Source organism: Cydia amplana, chromosome 13 (assembly GCF_948474715.1).
Source record: "Cydia amplana chromosome 13, ilCydAmpl1.1, whole genome shotgun sequence".
In the NCBI taxonomy this organism is placed as follows: Eukaryota; Metazoa; Arthropoda; class Insecta; order Lepidoptera; family Tortricidae; genus Cydia; species Cydia amplana.
In genome coordinates this window covers 10,414,219-10,433,757 of record NC_086081.1, presented here as the reverse complement: position 1 = coordinate 10,433,757, position 19,539 = coordinate 10,414,219, and the positions used below count along the sequence as shown (strand labels likewise).

Here is a 19,539-nt window from a genome sequence, read left to right as displayed (position 1 = left end):
ATATTTAACGTTTCTGTATTCACGAGAACCTTACAAGTGACATTTTGAGCTAGGTATTTTTATAAAAAAACATACCTACCTAGCACATTATTTAAACTGAAATGATTAAGCTACCTTCGTTCAGAAAGTGCATCCCGTTACAGTGAAGCACTCTAAACGTAGGTATACAAATTATATGAGAGTAAAACCACGGGTAAAAGTTTTTTTTGAGAAAACGCCGACGCAAAATACTTATAAAGACAAACATAAAACTAAGAACAATTAGAAATACAGACAACTTAATCAGTTTAAGAGGATAGCAACGGCGACGAGCTGACTTTATTTACATGCCCAATTTAAGTAAAGGAAGTAATATTTTAAATTGGATTATGAGACTTAGCAGCACATTTCGTGAACAACCTAATTCCGGGTACAGCGACACTCAAAACAAACGAAAGTCTGATAAATGTTGCTATTAATCTCCGCGCGGCCTTGCGAGAAAGAGAACGAAACAATTAATATAAAAATCTGGATGTAGGTCATGCTGAGGTGGTGAGTTGGGTAAGTTATGCAAGCCGTATTAAAGGTATAAAGGTATAATGAGATTAGCCAGTCTGGAAGCTTAGTCATTATTATAAAATGCAAAGTGTCAGTGAGGACGCTGTCTCAAAGTTGAAGCAACTACACAAGTCTTTTTTATCAGCCAATTTGTGACCTACAGTCAAACACTGGCATTTCCTATTGTTATACAGTGGAAAAATGTTAGATGGGTGGATGTTTGTTAGAAGAAATGTCATACCATAAAGAAAAAAATACATAGATTGCTCACTCCATACATCCGTTTTAGTATCAAAAAGACTATTAGCATCTAGCATCGAGTAGCGGAACTATCAGTACTGCTACTTGACAATAGATGTTGCACCGACCGGAAAGTCTTATGCTGTTGAGATAAGACTTTCCGGTCGGTGCTACATCTATTGTCAAGTAGCAGTACTGATAGTTCCGCTACTCAATGCTAGATGTAGACACTGAAATTAATGGTCTAACTGATGTATGGAGTGAGCACTCTTGTCTTACTATATTTCTCTATGGTCATACTATACGTTCTAAATACTATTATGCTAACTAGATGACCCATTATGGAAAGGGCTTATAACTTATAAGTCTTATAACTGCCATATGTATGTTTAGTTAAATAACATAAAACCAGTAACGAATAACAAGAAAAGTTGGCTCACCCAGATATGAACAAAATTATTGGCGCAGAACTCATAAATTTCACGAAGTATATAAAAAGAAACAAAAAATCTCACCGAAAAGAGGAAACAAGAATCACAAAATTCTAGTAGGTAACAAAAACACGCATTCAAATTAACCGCAAAACGGATGCTCGTTAGGTAAGGATACAAAAAACAAAAGCATCACGGACAGGTGAGGGAAACACAGGGCTGGATATTATAATCATATTTCAGAGGGTTCTTCGTACTTGTTGCCAACCCTGTGCGATTCGACCTGACTGCCGCTTTCATATCATTTTGGGTTAATCATGATTTTAATTTCACCTCGTTTGTAACCTTATTATAGAGGGTAGATTTTCAGCAGGTAAATCAGGTGAAAATAAGCGGGATTTGTAGGAGGAATATTAAATTCAACCAACTTCCCAAAAGAAGGACTGGATTTTACAAAGGCGATTTTATTACATTTTTAATTATTTATTTTATTTTTATTGTTAATTTACGTTATTAAAAAAAGCGCTGGTGGCCTAGCGGTAAGAGCGTGCGACTTGCAATCCGGAGGTCGCGGGTTCAAACCCCGGCTCGTACCAATGAGTTTTTCGGAATTTATGTACGAAATATCATTTGATATTTACCAGTCGCTTTTCGGTGAAGGAAAACATCGTGAGGAAACCGGACTAATCCCAATAAGGCCTAGTTTACCCTCTGGGTTGGAAGGTCAGATGGCAGTCGCTTTCGTAAAAACTAGTGCCTACGTGAATTCCTGGGATTAGTTGCCACGCGGACCCCAGGCTCCCATCAGTCGTGGCCAAAATGCCGGGACAACGCGAGGAAGAAGAAGAAGAAGAAGATTGTTAATTTACGTTATTGATAAATAATGGGTATTTTAAAAATTGTATAATAAAATCGTCTTTTCTAAAAATTGTGTCTGCACTGGCAGTTATAGTTTGTTTGGAACATTGGCTCGCTTGAAAAGGTGTGTTGTTTTTATGTTACTAAAATAAGCCGTAGGTGGGTAAATATTTAGATATTTGGGCCTATATAGGTACTTACATACTTTCGTATCATCTCGCCGTGTCATCAGAATTCGAGCCCAAACACAATCTTCCCCCGATAAGGTCAGAATATCAGTCGTTCGCTCTAAATGCAAATATTACCGCACCCCGGAGAGGTGTTATGGCCTCGGTTTTGAGGTAAAAAGGACGAAAACAGCGCTAAATGGCAAGAAAGCGCTTTTTATGCTGACGGAATTGGGTAGTTAAAGATAAAGAATGGATAGACCGGGAAGATGGGACGGTTCTTGTAATGTTTTGTTTATCGGAGATTCTAGAAACATACGAAATAACAAGCACGTGTGTTTTGTTTTAAAATTAGTGAAGTCGACAATTATTCTCATCCTTCTCCTTTATGCGGCCATTAGCTCTTAACTATAATGTGGTCGAATTGACCCCGTACCGCTGCAGTGTAGCAGGTATTTAAATATGTTTTATCATAATCATCTTCATCTTCCTCTTGTTGTCCCGGCATTTTGCCACGGCTCATGGGAGCCATGGGTCGGTTTGGCAACCAATCCCAGGAATTGGCGTGGCCACTAGTTTTTTACGAAAGCGACTGCAATCTGACCTTCCAACCCAGAGGGGAAACTAGGCCTTATTGGGATTAGTCAGGTTTCCTCAGGATGTTTTCCTTCACTGAAAAGCGACTGGTAAATATCAAATAATATTTCGTACATAAGTTTCGGAACACTCATTGGTACGAGCCGGGGTTTGAACCCGCGACCTCCAGATTGCAAGTCGCACGCTCTTACCGCTAGGCCACCAGCGATTTAAATATGTTTTATATCAGGGTTATTATTAGAAAAAAATTTGGGGACATACTATATAGGGTATTTTATATATTTATTTATAAAAAAAGACCTAGGACTAGCTATACTCGTACAATATTTTCGCTAAACTGAAGACAGTTTGTTAGCGAATATTTTGTGGCATCTCAAATAGGTATAATGTTTCAAATAAAATTATTAGCCATCGGCTAGTAGGAAAATGTATCCCATACTATACTTTATAGCCCCTGCAACTGCCTCGAACAGTCTATGAAATGATTTCCCACCCATCTCCCGCGGAAACGCACAAACTCATCGGGACTTAATGAAAGCTGCGGGAAAAGTTCGTCTAACTAGTCTCAGTTAGGGCTTAGTTCCGCATTTTAGTGGGCTTCGAGCTACTCGCTACCTTCACCGACGAACGAGCTGCTTCGACAATATTAAAGATAGATGTACCTAAGCATGTGTGAAGAATATTTCCGATCCCGGTAGATAGTTGTGGGCGGCGCGGCTAAAAATCAGAATATTTTGCGTAAGGGCTTAATACATTGATAAAGTGGTTTATATTTATATTTTGTTTCTATTTTTTTTTACAATATGTTTGCAATACGATTAAATACATAAATGGTTTATAATCAAAATTTAAAAAATGCCGGAGTTTATTTTAGGGTTCTGTAGTCAATAAGGAAAGGAACCTCTATGGTTTCTCCGCGTAGCCATAGGCAGTATTCAGAACGAGACGGGACCCGCCACTGTCTACCATCAGTTCTGGGGACAGGCTAAAAGTTGGTAACGGTTACCGGGTTCGAACTTTGTTGTCACAAAGAAGAATACTAATACCCACATTTCATTGGTTTAACTTTAAACGGATGTGTATTAGGTAAATAAAAAGTTTTATATTGTGATTCTGATTCCAGTGAATTGCATGAAAATTTAAAACCTATCGTTACGAATTCCTCCTCTAAAGTTTTCGATTGAAAAATTTTCTCCACAAATTCAATTTTGCACGCACCGAGCGCTTCAGTGTAATTTATCACGAGTCCGCCCGAACACGAACCATATAGCAACTTCAAACTAAACACGGGAATGTCGTCTATTTTCTAAGCCATTGTGCTCTTGGTAGAAGAAACTTAGAAACTGCAGGGAACAAGTTAAATATTGGAGTTGACAAACAACAAGCCAAGCCAGTCTGTTGGGCGTTGAATCCAATTTGACTGGTTTGCCTCAAAAGTTAAAAGTTTTAATAAGTCACATAAATGAAACAAGTAATTGGCATTGTTCTTGTTTAGTTTCGAGATTTATGCTGTAGCTAAGTAGAGCAGAGCAACGTACAGGCTCCATAAATGACGATTGCTGATATAATTGAAGTAAACTTATTGACTTAAGCTAACCAGCACATGCACGCTGTAATTCTTCGATCTGTAGCCATAATTTTAATAATGACCGTCCTTATTTCGTGTTTCCATTTATTAAGTTCTTCAGTTGACTTATTATTTAGTTTTAATTCAGATATATGGAATATACAAATAAGTTTCCTAAGCCTTCTGCTCGTTTTTCTAAAAACTCGTTTTTTTTCTTTTTACTCGTAGGTATATTTCACATAGTCAAGTTTTAGGTAACCTACATACGAGTATTAATGCTGTTGTTTTAGTTGCCCAGAGCAGTGACTTTACAGTTTATAAACTCATTCGGTTCGTATACCTATTTCGAAGAAGTATAGATTTGAAATTGTTGAAAACTCAAATTAAATGTATTTAAAGTTAACCAATTTTCCATTTCGCAATAGCATTGGTTTGCTAAATGGTACTTGTATTACAATTTCATAAATTAAGTATCTCTGTTTCAATGTAGATAATTAGAAAATAAATACGTTTGATTTCATGACTACACAATTTATGCACAAGCGCTTTCAACCTGTAAAACAGTAACTAAAATTATTAATATTTATTATCTAATAGGCGTTGCATCTGTATTTATTTAATTTCCTTGTACATTCTGATCGTTTGCGTTATAAAAATATGTGTTTACAATAACAAATATTTATTTTGCTATGTATGTTCAAGATAGTCCCGTTAATTGGTTACTGGCAGACAACGCACAACCATGTACAATTTTACATGCTTATATAGTTATTATTTTCCAACAATTTGTTTCTGTGACTACACTCAGCTGCAAAAAGTGCATGGCTTGTGAATGACTTTCATTCATAATGTGTCCATGAAATTTTGCAGCTTGCTTTACATTTACACTAAGCTGCGAAACGGTATACCCACATTTCACGAAGTTGGAAGGTATGTACTTTTGCAGCGCACTGTAGAAGCCTAGACTAGTATTTAACACTAAAAGCTGTTTATAATAATTCTAATATTAACACTCTCTGACGGTGTGTATCAATGGCGAAGTTTAACTATTCATTCGGCACACATGACGGTAAATTACAATTTGTGACCGGGCGTTAACTTTCACGACAGATTTATTATTCGCATACACGTCCTACTTTATGTCACAGCTCATAAATATGTCATTAGATTGAGTTAATGTTATGCTTTGAATTAATTTCTAAGTAATGATTGTATCTTGGACCAGTCATGATTATTAAAAACATTAAATAGCTAGTTTTATATATTGATAGTTTATGCTATTATTATGTTCAGTAGTAGGTATCTAATTTTTCGAGATAAGTAGCTTCATCTCGAAACGAAATCCCATAAAAAATATGTACGTGATGTACGTATTTATGTCCTTGAAATTGCGTTATGGAAATGTTCCAACTTTTTAAGTGAAATTTAATTATAACAAAAGCGAGCAACTTTTTGTTTTTCAAGCAGAAATATTTATACTATGGTTTTAATTAAACTCGAGCAGATATCGGCATTACTGTAATCTATTAAATATTAATTTTGTAAACATACGAAGGAAAAAGTCGGTACGTAGATCATAATAAACGTCAAACACAATGTACAGATTGTAGAGCAATCATTAGTCACTTAATAATGATTTCTAAGAAGCTCCCTTCATCTGGATTAAATTCATCTGTTAGAATGTGAATAAGAAAATGCTTCCACAGATTCTGAGGAAATTAACTTGAGTGAGGATTTGAATTTTTCATCAAACCGACCTAATTAACTTCATAATTAAACTTGGGAATCGTCTCGAGCTTTATTCCTCTATAGAGAATACGTTCATTTGTGAATATCTGTATAGTTACTTTTACAGAATATCTTTAATTTGATTTAGTTTCGGCGTTTCTGAGCTTGAAATTGCTTTGAAGTGTTGAGAATGGTCTTGGATTTTACTCGTGATTGTATCTCGAAGTGAAAATTTGATAGTAAGACAGGATGGAAAAATATTATTGATAAATCGTAATATCGTATATAAGTATATGCGTGAAAAATATTTACCAAAACATCGGGCCATGTAAAATAATATATTTTTCTGACAAAATTAAACGTAAAGTGTCCTGGTATTACCAGATACTAAATGACAGGAGCTGTTAAAAACAAACTGGCCACTTCCCCATCCAAGAATAGCAAAGCCTTGGTCCCCAGTACATGCTTACTTGTTGTCTTCCCTTATAATGTGGAGCTGAATACAGGGTGCTTCCTGTAACAGGAGCAATAAATTAAACTGTAGGCTGTACTCTTCAAACTGACCAACATTTGTTCAGCAACTTTTGAAAATAACTCATGTTTTGATTTTTATTACACTTTAAAGTTTATTCTAAGACGCAATGTATTGCAAATTTTGTTATGTTTAAATCGTGACAAGCAACGTCAAACAGACTGATGTCAGCGTACATTGAAGGCAATATTTATTTGGTATGAAAAAGAGGAAGTCTAAAGGATTTATAATTTTTAAAAGTTGCTGAACAAATGTTTGGTCAGTTTGAGGAGTACAGCCTTTAGTTTAATTTATTCCTCCTGTTACAGGAAGCACCCTGTATATCGTACTGGGTTAACCAGAGATCAAGGCCTAAATGTTTTCAAATCTTTAATTCAAATTCCACAGTGTGAAATAAAATAAATCGGATTATTATAATTTAAAACATCTTGTAACAATCTGTTTCACTCAGAGCCACCGCTATATCACAAAGCTTTGTTAAAGATAAATGCAGGAATAGGCAGGAAAAGACCCCTCGAAATAGGCATTGTTAAATCTTTTTGAAGTCCCGACTTTCTGCCATTATGTACAATATAAGTAAAGAAGTTAAATGAAGTGGAAAAGTTGACCGAGATCACCTCATCGGCCTAAGGGAGCACTTAAAACATAATTTCGGCGGCCCTTTTTCATTGAATGCGACATAGTAGGTAGATTTTAGAGTTTTGAGCCTGGATTGGAGTAACTTTTATTTTGGGTTAGTATACGAGCTGGTTTTTGAAGTGAAAACTTCTTTAGCGGCGCTGTGCACTTTTTGAGGTGGGGAAAAAATGTTAAACTCGTAGCAGGTGTCACGTGACCGTAAGACGGACACGTGACCTGATCGAAAAACTGTTACAATGCATTGTAATGTCATTGAGTTTTTCTTTATTGATTTAAATGCCATCTAGTGAGTATCCCTCTAACTGGTATTAATATTTAATATAACTCGAGTACTAACAGTGATGTGCTTAGGGGTTTCAAGTAATGCGACGAAATAACGCTAGATGGCGTTAACCTCAATTATACATAGTGCTGCAGACATTTTGCACTAGTCATTGAGTTTTCACTTCTGCAGGCACCTTCCCAGAGTGCAACCCGTTGTTTTTTTACTGGAAAATGTTACAGCCTTTTGTTATTTGGAATTGAAACTTTAGTAGGATTTAGCTTGTTCAGCATGAGTAAACCAGGTAGGCACATTGATTTTTGATCGTTCATACAGCTAGTGTGAAAACGAAAATTATCACGCGTATGAGTTGTTAACAGTGATACTTACAAGATATCCACGCAGATAATAAAAGGTTGACTAAATACAATAACAGGCAGCGGTCGAGATTAAGACGAGAGGAAAATACCTACTTCATTTCATGGCTCCTCTACACGATGGGCCAACGCCGGCCACTCCAAGGGACGCAGCCATGCATGCGGTAGAATGAGATAGCAATATCACTTGCTCCCTCTAACGCACAAATGCGTCCCTTGGAGTGGCCAGCGTTGGCCCATCGTGAAGAGGAGCCATAGTATCATCGATTCATTCGTTTCACGGCCGCAGCAAACATCACTAAAATTTTAATTTTAAAATTTTAATTATAAAATGAAATATGAATAATTGCGCGCAATAATTGAGTGCGCCATACTACAGGCATAGGCTGCTCGTATCGTGAAAATCGGATGCACAAAACTGTCTTTTGACTATTTGATAGTAGGTATTGAACGGTTTTCGATTACCTATTACAAAAAATATCAAAAACTCAAGAACTTCAATTTATGATTTCAGTGTCGAAATTGAAATCTCAGTTTTATTTATTTGTACCTAGTAAATAATTACAAAAAATCTTATGATTGTTTCGAGCAATTACAAAAATTTTATCCGCTGTAATTTTAATTTAATTAATAATAGCGAACATTACAATTAGCCGTTATTACATATGCAAGTATCTGCCACAGGCGATTTAACACGTCCACTAATTGCTGCTAGGAAGTAGGTCATACATAGACTAGGAATCCTCTAGACTGAGTTTAGAGCAATTATTTTCATGAAACCGATGCTGCCAAAAATACGGGGGTGCGGGGGGACGAGGTGAGCGAATCCCGTGCCGTGATTGGTCCGTTCAAAGTCACGGACCAATCACGGCACGGGATTGACTCGAAGATGGAGTAAAACTACCGTATAAGTGGCAGAGGGGGTAGCGTTACTACGCTCAGTCTAGAGGATGTCTTGTCTGTGAGGTCATATTAGGAGTGTGCACTGTGATAGTTGCTTAATATGTCAAACTATGTTGACAAGGGTTGCAGAGGTCACGCCAAGCGCTTTATGAGCACCTTAACCTGAAACTTTAGTCAGCTAGGTATTAAATATGCATTAGCCCTAGAATCGGGAGTTTAACTGCGCTTTGTTGAAACGTGTCCCCCGGGACGTGTCGACTGGCAAACTTCATCTTTTAGCATCTAGTACAGCCATTACTGAAATCTCTAGCTGATGCATTGAAACGTAGTGTTTTATAATCCACTGAAATACACTTTGTTATAACATTTGTGTGAACTTTATTAATGTAGGTTAAAACCGGATTTATAAATCAACTTTGAAAACAACAGACATATTAAAGGAGATGGTTACTTTTGAGGTTAACCAGCCAACCTGTTTATTTAGGGCATTATCTATCAAAAGGGACCTTATTGTCGATGGCGCTTACGCCACACAGCGTCGCGCGGCATTGTATTTATATCGGAGCATCGTTAATAATGGCGTAAGCGCCATCGACAATAAGGTCCTTTTCATAGATAACGTCCCATTTATATTATACCATTTCATGGCTAATACTCAATATACAAATATTCCACTCAGACGCCACTAGCATAGACATAAACTAGTAAAGTTTATTAAGGAACAAGCAACATATATTGTGTCATTTGACTCAAATCGAGATCACAATTTTTACAATTCCATTGTCATATTTATTAACACAGTAAGTATTCAGGTGAACACAGAGGTGTCAAAAACGGCACGGATGTATATTCATATGAAAATTTTGATGTTTGCATTTAAACGCCCATGTACCTTTTCCTCCTTAAAAACGTCAACATACTTCACTGGCCAATAGTTGGCTTTATTCCGTCGTAACACGGTTTAGGTCAATTTCGTGTCGCCTATAGTACTACTTTTGCGTTGTTCTTACTAGAATCGACTTCAGTAAAGAATTTATTGCGACAACGACCCTCCCATGCCCTGAGGGAGTGTCTCGACGTCCACCTTTGCAGGACAATGCTTGGCAGCAACCCCCTGGTCACATTAACTTTAATTTAGAACTGAATTAGACTTTTTATTGATGGGATAGTACCTAATTCCAGTTTATTCTGTAGGTATTTAGTATACGCTGGCAGTTTTAATGTTACTGTTATTAATCTTACGTGTTTATTCAATTCAATTTAATTCAATATCTTTAATGTCAAAAACACATGTCAAAATATACAATACAAATTAAAAATAAAATTAAAAATACATGACTTACACAAAATTAAAAAGTAATATATACAAAATGTCAAAAACAGTACCTACCTAATATAATTATAATATATACAAATGTCAATTAAAAACCATCAAACAAAAAATACAAATGTCTAGACTCTAGAATATAAACTCTCTTAATTCATTCAGTTGTCATACTGAATTAATATTTATCTCTCGTCTGATTGTGAGTAACTCTATAAAATATGTTTGAAAATTAACTGTAAACTGTAACATTATTATAGTCGAAGTTCTGAGTCAACTGTCGTTAAAATGTATCTCTTTTACGAGAAAGGATATATCATGCCGGAATATATTGCGCCAAGGCTCAGTAACGAAGCGGAAAGATGATTAAAGTGAAAAGTTCGGCAGCATTAGAAGGTCATCCTTCCATAATTTATCAGAGACAGAATTACAAAATTTCAAATCCTACCAAGGAGCTTCAATTTGTAACTGACTGTAGCAGAAAGTTCCCGGCTCGACTCCTCCCTCTAGTTTCATACAAATTGATATTTACGGTAATAGCACGAGTTTTTCCACGAGAAGGCAAAGTTAGAGTATAACAGGCTCAGTTGGGTACGGTCCGGAATCCAAATGGGCAAAAACGTTGAGCTAAAGATGTGAAAAACGGATCCACAATTTTCCGCGGCCGGAATTATTCAAGATCAATTTAATGTTTTACGAGTGAGCTTCTTGTTGCGGCTTATTTAAGAATTGAGAGTCGGCGCCGTGGAAATTGTGTTTGCCTCGAACATTCATGTAAATGTAGCCGAGCAGCAAATGAAGTCTGTACAGTTGTGAAGAGAGATTGAGTTTATATTAGTCGCAGTTAGTAGCAACCATATTTTTCAGCTATTATAATAATAAATAGCAAAACTAGAAGTATATTTTTTATTCTAGAATAAACAATATCATTAAATTAATATTCGTACTTGTACACAACATCTTAGCTTGGACCACTAGAAGTATAATTCAACTATTGCAATCTAAGAACCGATTTGCAACGTCGGCACGTAAATATAAAGCTAGCAGTCGGTACAGTCGACTTAATAAATTATGCGGCCGACCGCAGCGCCGGGCGGGAGGACGCCTGTCGAATCCAACGGGAACCAATTAGTCGTACTGGAGAATATTTATTTCCGGTTTTCTCAAACAAGTGGGCACCCGAATCGTACACACTCGAGACTCGTGACTCGACTTCTTTATGTGGGATAGTGCGGTTAAGCCTTATCGATTGATGTTGAAGTGTTGCTATTAATTAATCCTTAGGCGTGAAGACAAATGAACGTACAATAGGCTACCCTGGTGCTGGGACTATTCGAAACTACTTTATTAGTAAAAACTGGTGATTATTGTTTGTTTTTGGGGCATGTGGCGTAAAGACGGCTCATAGTGCAAAAGACTGGTAGAAACCTTGGGGAGAGTCACACTGTAGGAAAGCCTAAAATGCGTTGGTATGACGAAATCAAATTAATACGTGGATCGAAATGGGTACAAAGAGTGAAGAAAAAGAAAATAATCCTGAAAATTGAAGGAAGGATGTACGACACGTCTCTAAGACCGAAAAGGGCTAAGATGAGAGAAGAGAGATTGTTCCTACGTGACGGAGACGAATGGAATACCAGTCTAAGATATTTCTATATATTATTTTCGTAAGTCAAGAGATTATTAATGATGCTGTCCTGGGATCTTTATGTGCTTGCTAAGCTGCTAGCTAAATGATTAATAGACTACCATGTAATTCACCTTCATTGGGTACAATTAGTGATACCTAATTGGCTGGCGTTTTTGATTTAACAAATTGCATCTTACTGTAATTTTCGGTAGCAAAGTAAAAAGCGGCCAAGTGCGAGTCGGACTCGCCCATGAAGGGTTCCGTATTTAGGGGATTTATGACGTATTAATAAAAAACTACTTAGTAGATCTCGTTCAAACCAATTTTCGGTGGAAGTTTGCATGGTCATGTACATCATATATTTTTATTAGTTTTATCATTCTCTTATTTTAGAAGTTACAGGGGGGGGGGGGGGACACATTTTACCACTTTGGAAGTGACTCTCGCGCAAACTATTCAGTTTAGAAAAAAATGATATTAGAAACCTCAATATCATTTTTGAAGACCTATCCATAGATACCCCACACGTATGGGTTTGATGAAAAAAAAATTTTGAGTGTCAGTTCTAAGTATGGGGAACCCCAAAATTTGTTGTTTTTTTTGTGTAAAAATCTTAATGCGGTTCACAGAATACATCTACTTACCAAGTTTCAACAGTATAGTTCTTATAGTTTCAGAAAAAAGTGGCTGTGACATACGGACGGATAGACAGACGGACAGACAGACAGACAGATGACGAATCCATAAGGGTTCCGTTTTTTGCCATTTCGCTACGGAACCCTAAAAATGGCAGCGTCGGACATGTTTCAAATTGTCCTAATCTTGTGTTTATCTAATATTAAACTCTGCAATGACATCATTATGCTGTAAACTCAACAACTACAGTCCCTCAATCATTGTAAAGCAAGTCGCATAATTTCCTTTTAATTTTTACAGCTCATAATTACGAAGTCCAACTGTAATGTCAGTTTCTAAACATGTCTTTGAACACAAACTTTAACGTTCCCCATTTAAGGTATTTCCCTGACTATTACGTTGATAGGTACTGATTGTAATTATGCAGTACAGTGTAATTGTCTAACAGTAAAATTTTGATTTAGTACCCCTATAAAACTGGATTCCTACTATTTTACGTAGTAGTTTAATTTGATACGTATAGTAATAAAAACAAAACGAACGGTTGTATTAGTGTGATTTACTGTTATAATTAATTTATGAGACTAAGTAATATAAAAAAGGTATGCAAATTGTTAGGTGCGGCTAAAATATTCAAGCTGGTTTTTATACCTACCTACATATATTTGAAAGAAGTGCTTTTAACACAAATTCACGTTTCATGTACATAATATTACAGTCGCTTATGTAAACACGATTTCATTAAGCCACACGATTCAGAGTTATTTGTGCAACAAAGAGCAAAGTTCGTTATTACTGCGAGTGCTAATATTAAGTATGATCGAATTTTTCTCACTATTTTAAGCATCAAAGCACCCTTGTTCGACCTGCTGAGGTATAAATGTTTTTTCGCCTCAGTGATGGTCAAATGGTTTGAAATCATTACTGTCCCTGGCCTATCTAGTTCCACTCTCTGCTGCTAAGCATGTAAAAGTATTCTGGTGCCCTAATAATTATGTTATACTGTGGAGAGTGTATATACAATCCGTAGATTGTGTCTCCCGTAATGGGTTACCCACAACGCAATTGGATCGTAATCATCGCGCCATCAGTTTTGCGGCGGGCCTGGCATGTCTGGCGTCCCAGCCTGGTGCCGTTAATAATTAAAATACATCTCCAAATCTTATATCGTATTAAGCTCTTCTAGATATAAATATTAGCTTACACTTCTGATTAAACGAATTGATTGTGTTTGATCACACACTTATTGCTCGCAAAATCGTCTAGACGCGAACAATCGCAATGCGGTTTATTTTAATCGATCCTTATCCATAATGTCGTCACTGGATTAAATTTGGATTTTGAGCGTTCACAAAATCAGATTTACTTTTTAAAAAGGTACACATTTCGTTGTAAACGACGAACTCTTTTGTGATTACCACTAGCCAGTTTATAAATATTCGTTATATGAAGGTAATCAAAGCAAATGGAATAAATTTGCAACTAATTTGTAACACGCTATTATATTTTACGATCAAAACTACAATAGGCGTGACGTAATTCCACTGTAATGAGTAAAAACGGAAACATTCTGAAATTCGTAATCTAGTTGCGTGAACACGAGCGCGGCATGCTATAATGATTGACACCGGGTATTAAGCTCATACAGTACAGACAGAAGCCGTAACTGACTGAATAATGAGTTTACTTTGTGTTGATACCATAATGAAGCCATTGCACATTCCTTAATGGATCTTAAGGTAAGGTCAATTAACTTACAAAGTGGTTTGTTATTGCGTTTTGGAAACAATTGCTACTAGCGCGACTTAATAATAAACTACATAATTAATTTCCGGCAAAATATATTACATACATCAAGCAAAGTCAGATAATATTATGACCTAGACCACTTTTACATCACGGAAATTATAATAGTCTGCTAACAGTCAGTTTTCTATGAACTTGCCGTACTACTACAAATTCTATATTTTGGTTTCCACGATCCAATAACCAATACGCTAAGGTAACACCAATTATTGACATTAAGTTACTCAAAGTTATTTATCTTGCCAACTGTACGAGCACATATTGGTTTAACCATTGCAAAAGGATGTCGCTATTCAAGAGCGGGTCACGCATGGACTACACGCGACGAGTTCTGTATCCAGGGAAACTCTATTCCTTTTGAAATACAGGTCAAAATAGATTGAGACTTCACCCATGTCAGCAAGACGCGTGCTCGTAATACTATGATTGATCGTTGTTAGCACTTAGCACACATGGTATTAAAAAGTGAATTGTGACGATCGACGAACACAAAATGGGGAGATAAAACAGTAATAAACAAGTGGTAAAAAGCTGTGAGCTCCCATCGATCTTGTCTGTATGCGTAGTGGTCACTATTCGTGTCACTATGCCATTCATCCCATTAATCTTTCTATTATGTGTATGATATTGTATAATAAACCAAGTTGATGTGAAGACTACAATAGACATTATATAGTATAGTGACTGCAGTGCCTAGGTATAAGTAGGTACTTAAAAAAAATGATTTGTATGATGAGTATATAATTACGTTGTATTCTCTTCTAACGCTTTTTAAATTACTACGTAATTAGTTGATGTATTTTGCAAACGGTACCTTATACTACATATTATAGTTACAAAATGCACAAGTAAACGTTTTAAATTGAAATCACAGTTAATCACGGATCAAAATATTTGTTCCGCGATAACTTTAGTATTTATCTACATTTGTTCTAATTTAAATGAAATTCGGTGAAAGGTTAGTTGACAGCGGTATATTTTTAGTGTACCGCACAAACTTTGTTCGCGGTACACTTATGGGATCACATCGGTCTTGCAAATCAGTTAAATGTGTTTTTCTCAGAAACCGTTTGACGTAGATAGCTAAAATTTGGAACAGTTATAGCAATTACCAGCACTAACATTATTAATAAGTCAAAACCGCTTACTCATTAGTTCAGGGGAAAATTTGGGGGTTGAAAGGGGTCAGCTCAAAATATTTTTTATTTGTAAGAATCGTGTCGGGTACCATTGGAAAGCTTGCAAAAAATTGAGCCGATGGACTGATTTTGACTTCATTTTAGAGTGCAGTGGTTTCGCTAAAAAATGCATTTAAAGTTGCAAGTTTTCATACAAATAATTTCACCTCTGTCCTGGCGATTTTCGCGAAAACTATAGCTAACAGGCAGCTGACCAGTCAATACCTAACTAAAACCGTCATGGAGACAGCGGGAAAATTATCAACTTAACTTTATCTTTATTAGTTTTTCAACTGCAGCCTGATCTTTGGTTGCTTAGGGTTAAGGTTACTAGCTAACACTGGTCATTTCATATAAGGAAGTAGTTTTAGCGAGAAAGATCCTTACTTCCAACTTTGGCATATACAATTTATGACTTATGTGCTTGACACAAAGTTTAATTCTCCTTACTTATTTTTGTTGGATATTAATTTTTTTCTGAATAGCCTACTATAATTGTACGAGTGAGAAAAAGATCTACAAAATACAACCTTGTTAAAATGCTATTAAGTTAAAATTTTGAACGGGCTTTCCAACCAAAAGACTATTTCAATGTGCTCAGTAAGAATCGTATTTATTATTGGAGTTTATCTGTAAAAATTTAAATTAAGAATTCCGTTCTTCACTGTCGTTGTGTTTTGTTTTTTCACAATAAAGCACATAGAGTTAGTAAGGCGTATAGAATAGAGATAACAAAGTCATCTAATACCTTTGAACGAGCAATTCTTGTATATTTATATATTTCGGGGATCTCGGAAACGGCTCTAACGATTTCGAGGAAATTTGCTATATGGGGGTTTTCGGGGGCGAAAAATTGATGTAGCTAGGTTTTATCTCTGAGAAAACGCGCATGTTTGAGTTTTTATATGTTTTCCGAGCAAAGCTCGGTCTCCCAGATATTAATCTATTAATGCGGTTTATATTGCATTAGAAGTACATTATAAAAACTGAATTACAAAAACTCGTACTGAATTCAGTATCAATTGAACGTAGTTTAGCGACAAGCATTCATCCATAAAATGTCATTGAAATTAATTTTGCTTACACTCTCTCACTTTGTTAGCTTGGACGAATTCTGCATTTTTAACAGTTCTATAATGACTATAATATAATATTTAAGTCCATGTATATATGGTATGGAACTAGAAACAAAATCAAATCAAAATAATAAGTTCTAAATTTAATTCAAATTAAAGCAGTATAGAATACCGAGCTATAATGATTAATGGTGAACCGTAGAATACCTACTAAGGACCTATCGAGTCTGAGCGCTTCGATGTAACGTTGCACTGTAGTTTTGCCATTTTGACTCCTATAATTCCTACTAGCGACCCGCCCCGGCTTTGCACGGGTTAACAAATTATAGGTACCATAAACCTTCCTCTTGAATTACTCTATTTAAAAAAACCGCATTAAATTCCGTTGCGTAGTTTAAAAGATCTAAGCATAAGCATACATACAGACAGACAGCGGGAAGCGATTTTGTTTTATAATACTATGTAGCGATAGCGATAAATTATCTTCTAGGTTGTTGTCGGATACAATGGCTCGCTTTTCGTATATACTTGCAAATGATTACATCGAGGATAAATGTGTCACGGAGTTTCATAGGATACTTTCCCAAAATACAAATTACCGTCGTAACCCGCGATGTACTTTTAATGCAGGCTATCTCTTAATGACACGGTAAATTAAACGTAGAAATAAAACTAAAACTATTAAAACGGATTATATAGCGTACCTATATATTGAATTTATTTACTTTTGTCTATCTTGATGTAGTATAAATTCAATACATATATGCGATATAATCCGTTTTAATAGTTTTATTTCATCAGTACCTAACTATCGCGGTAATCGAAGACAATATTAAACGTAGAAGCTAAAAAACCGGCCAAGAGCATGGTCATGCTCAGTGTATCAAAAAATGTGTATCTAAAAACAGGCAAACAATCTCTGTAAAATATAACGATGCGTGCGGTACACTAAATGCCACGAGCTATGACTCGAACTTGGCCAAATTTTTTAAGTTCTAACATGAGTAGGATCGAAACCGAATCAAGGGGTTATGGATTTGGAAGGCCCAAAAGTTATTTGAGGAGGGGTCTGGCTATACTGGTCAACTCTCTTTGTAAGCCATGAAGTGCATGGCCACTTTTTCAGGATTTCATTCTAGAATTTATTCATTTTTGTACTGATTGTGATGATATTTGAGGTTCGAAAGGTCTCTTAATACGAATTTGTAGTCATAATTGTAAAATACAGGCGAAGATAGCGATATCTTGAATATATTCATTTTTCTCCCAATCAAAATGAAAATTTATATCTGAGCACCTGCAAGGTCGTTTAACATCCCATCCATAGTCAAACATTATTTATTCAAAATCATTTTTATTGCATGAAAATAAATAAAGTATCTGGCGATAATTATTTAAGACATCTGTCTTTATAAAGAGACAATTGGCTGTTTACAACGATTTCCGACTACTGGCGATCGTCCATTAATCATCGTATTTATTAAGTGCCGTTTAATATCACATAAATACTTCACCTATTGGACTTAATTAATAGTCTACGTCAAATCGATGACATGTAAACTTTTAATACGATATCTTATGTTATTATATCTTCGTAGGGGGTTTGGGCCGGCGGCTGAGGGACAGGGGGTGCGACCCTCGGTCCGGATCGTACCTGGTTCAACAAATCTCATTGGCCATTCAACGTGGTAACGCTGCCAGTGTGATGGGGACTTTTGAGCCAGGTACGATGTACGATTCGTGACAATTGTTTTGTTTAACTTTGCATTATTGTTTAAAAATGACGAAGCCTGTTGCGGATATCATCATTGGTTTGGATTTATCTACTGGTATACATTTGCGTATGCGTATATGATGAAATGTCTATAATAATGTCAAAAACGAGCTACGACGACGTACACGTATGCTACGATGCAAGGCCAACGGCCATCTGACTCGAAGAAGAGTTTTGAGTGATGTCGTCAATGTATGGAAATTGTACGAAAGTTTACATTTGGGATTGAATTTCTGTGTTGTATTTGTGAGTAAAAATATCTTATGACAATCATCAAAAATGTAGTGTGTGACAACGCCTTAAGTACGATGCCGAAGTTAGTCGAGTCTCTTTCCAAAGACTGATGTGCTATTTATTATCGGGTACTTTTGTAGCTGTCTTATGGATCCGCTCTATACAATTCTGTGGTCAAAATACTTATCAATTGCACGTTTTTGGCGAATGTAAATTCTTAGTTGGGGGCAAACTACTACTTTATCAGTTTATTATCATTTATAATCGTTAAATACACAACTAAAAATTCCCTAAATGTAGGATCAACTTTGCTAATCAAAGGGCTATGACTTAATATCCAAGTTAACTCCGAATTTTGACACGGTAATATTAACATTCAATTTCCATTTTCGGCAAAGGTTTTTTCTTATATTTGCGAACAACCTATTATGTTAACTGGGTTTGTAAAAGAGCGAAGTGGGGAAGAATATAAACAGCTATTTCGTTACCCCCTCTTTGGCTTTAATCTAATTTAACTTTGGCTATTGAAGGCTCATTTCGTGTTAACGAAGTTAATACAGGGGTGGCAATCACGTTCGTTGTTCCGTCTGTGATGACGCTGTAACCGCTGTTCTTTTAGATACGAAAAACGTGTGCGTCTTGAAAATTTCCCAAATAAGATACCTCACTCAATATAATACTTCTCTCTCTCTCTGCACTGGCCCTGTGGTTGACTGGTAAAGAATGTCATTTGGAATTAAGTCCGCCATTTGTACATTGTTGTAGGTATATATTTTGAGCAAAAAAGTTACTAAAATACCTATACGAAGTGTTTTGTTATTCAATCTATCAAGACAACGTAACTTTATACAACGTACCTTTTTTTTTAGATGCAAAATGACTTCACAAACCTAGAAGCTAGTTTCATTAATCCTATGATTATATGTACTTTATAAAGTACTTCCACGGGTTAAAACATTAAAAAATAAATTCTTGTAGTATATGTGATTAGTTCATAACTACAATAAGAATCTATATAAATACTCGTATATGCGAAGTAATTT

The 19,539-nt window shown here is 35.9% G+C and overlaps 1 long non-coding RNA gene across 1 annotated transcript in view; it reads right to left on the bottom strand.

Moving 5' to 3' along the window:
* Positions 1 to 1,761: 1,761 nt before the first annotated feature.
* The window catches only part of LOC134653278 (uncharacterized), a 61,848-nt gene continuing 44,070 nt past the window's right edge, over positions 1,762 to 19,539 (bottom strand). The window contains exon 2 of the long non-coding RNA XR_010097244.1: positions 1,762 to 1,977. This is a non-coding gene — a long non-coding RNA (uncharacterized LOC134653278). The remainder of the gene's footprint in view (positions 1,978 to 19,539) is intronic.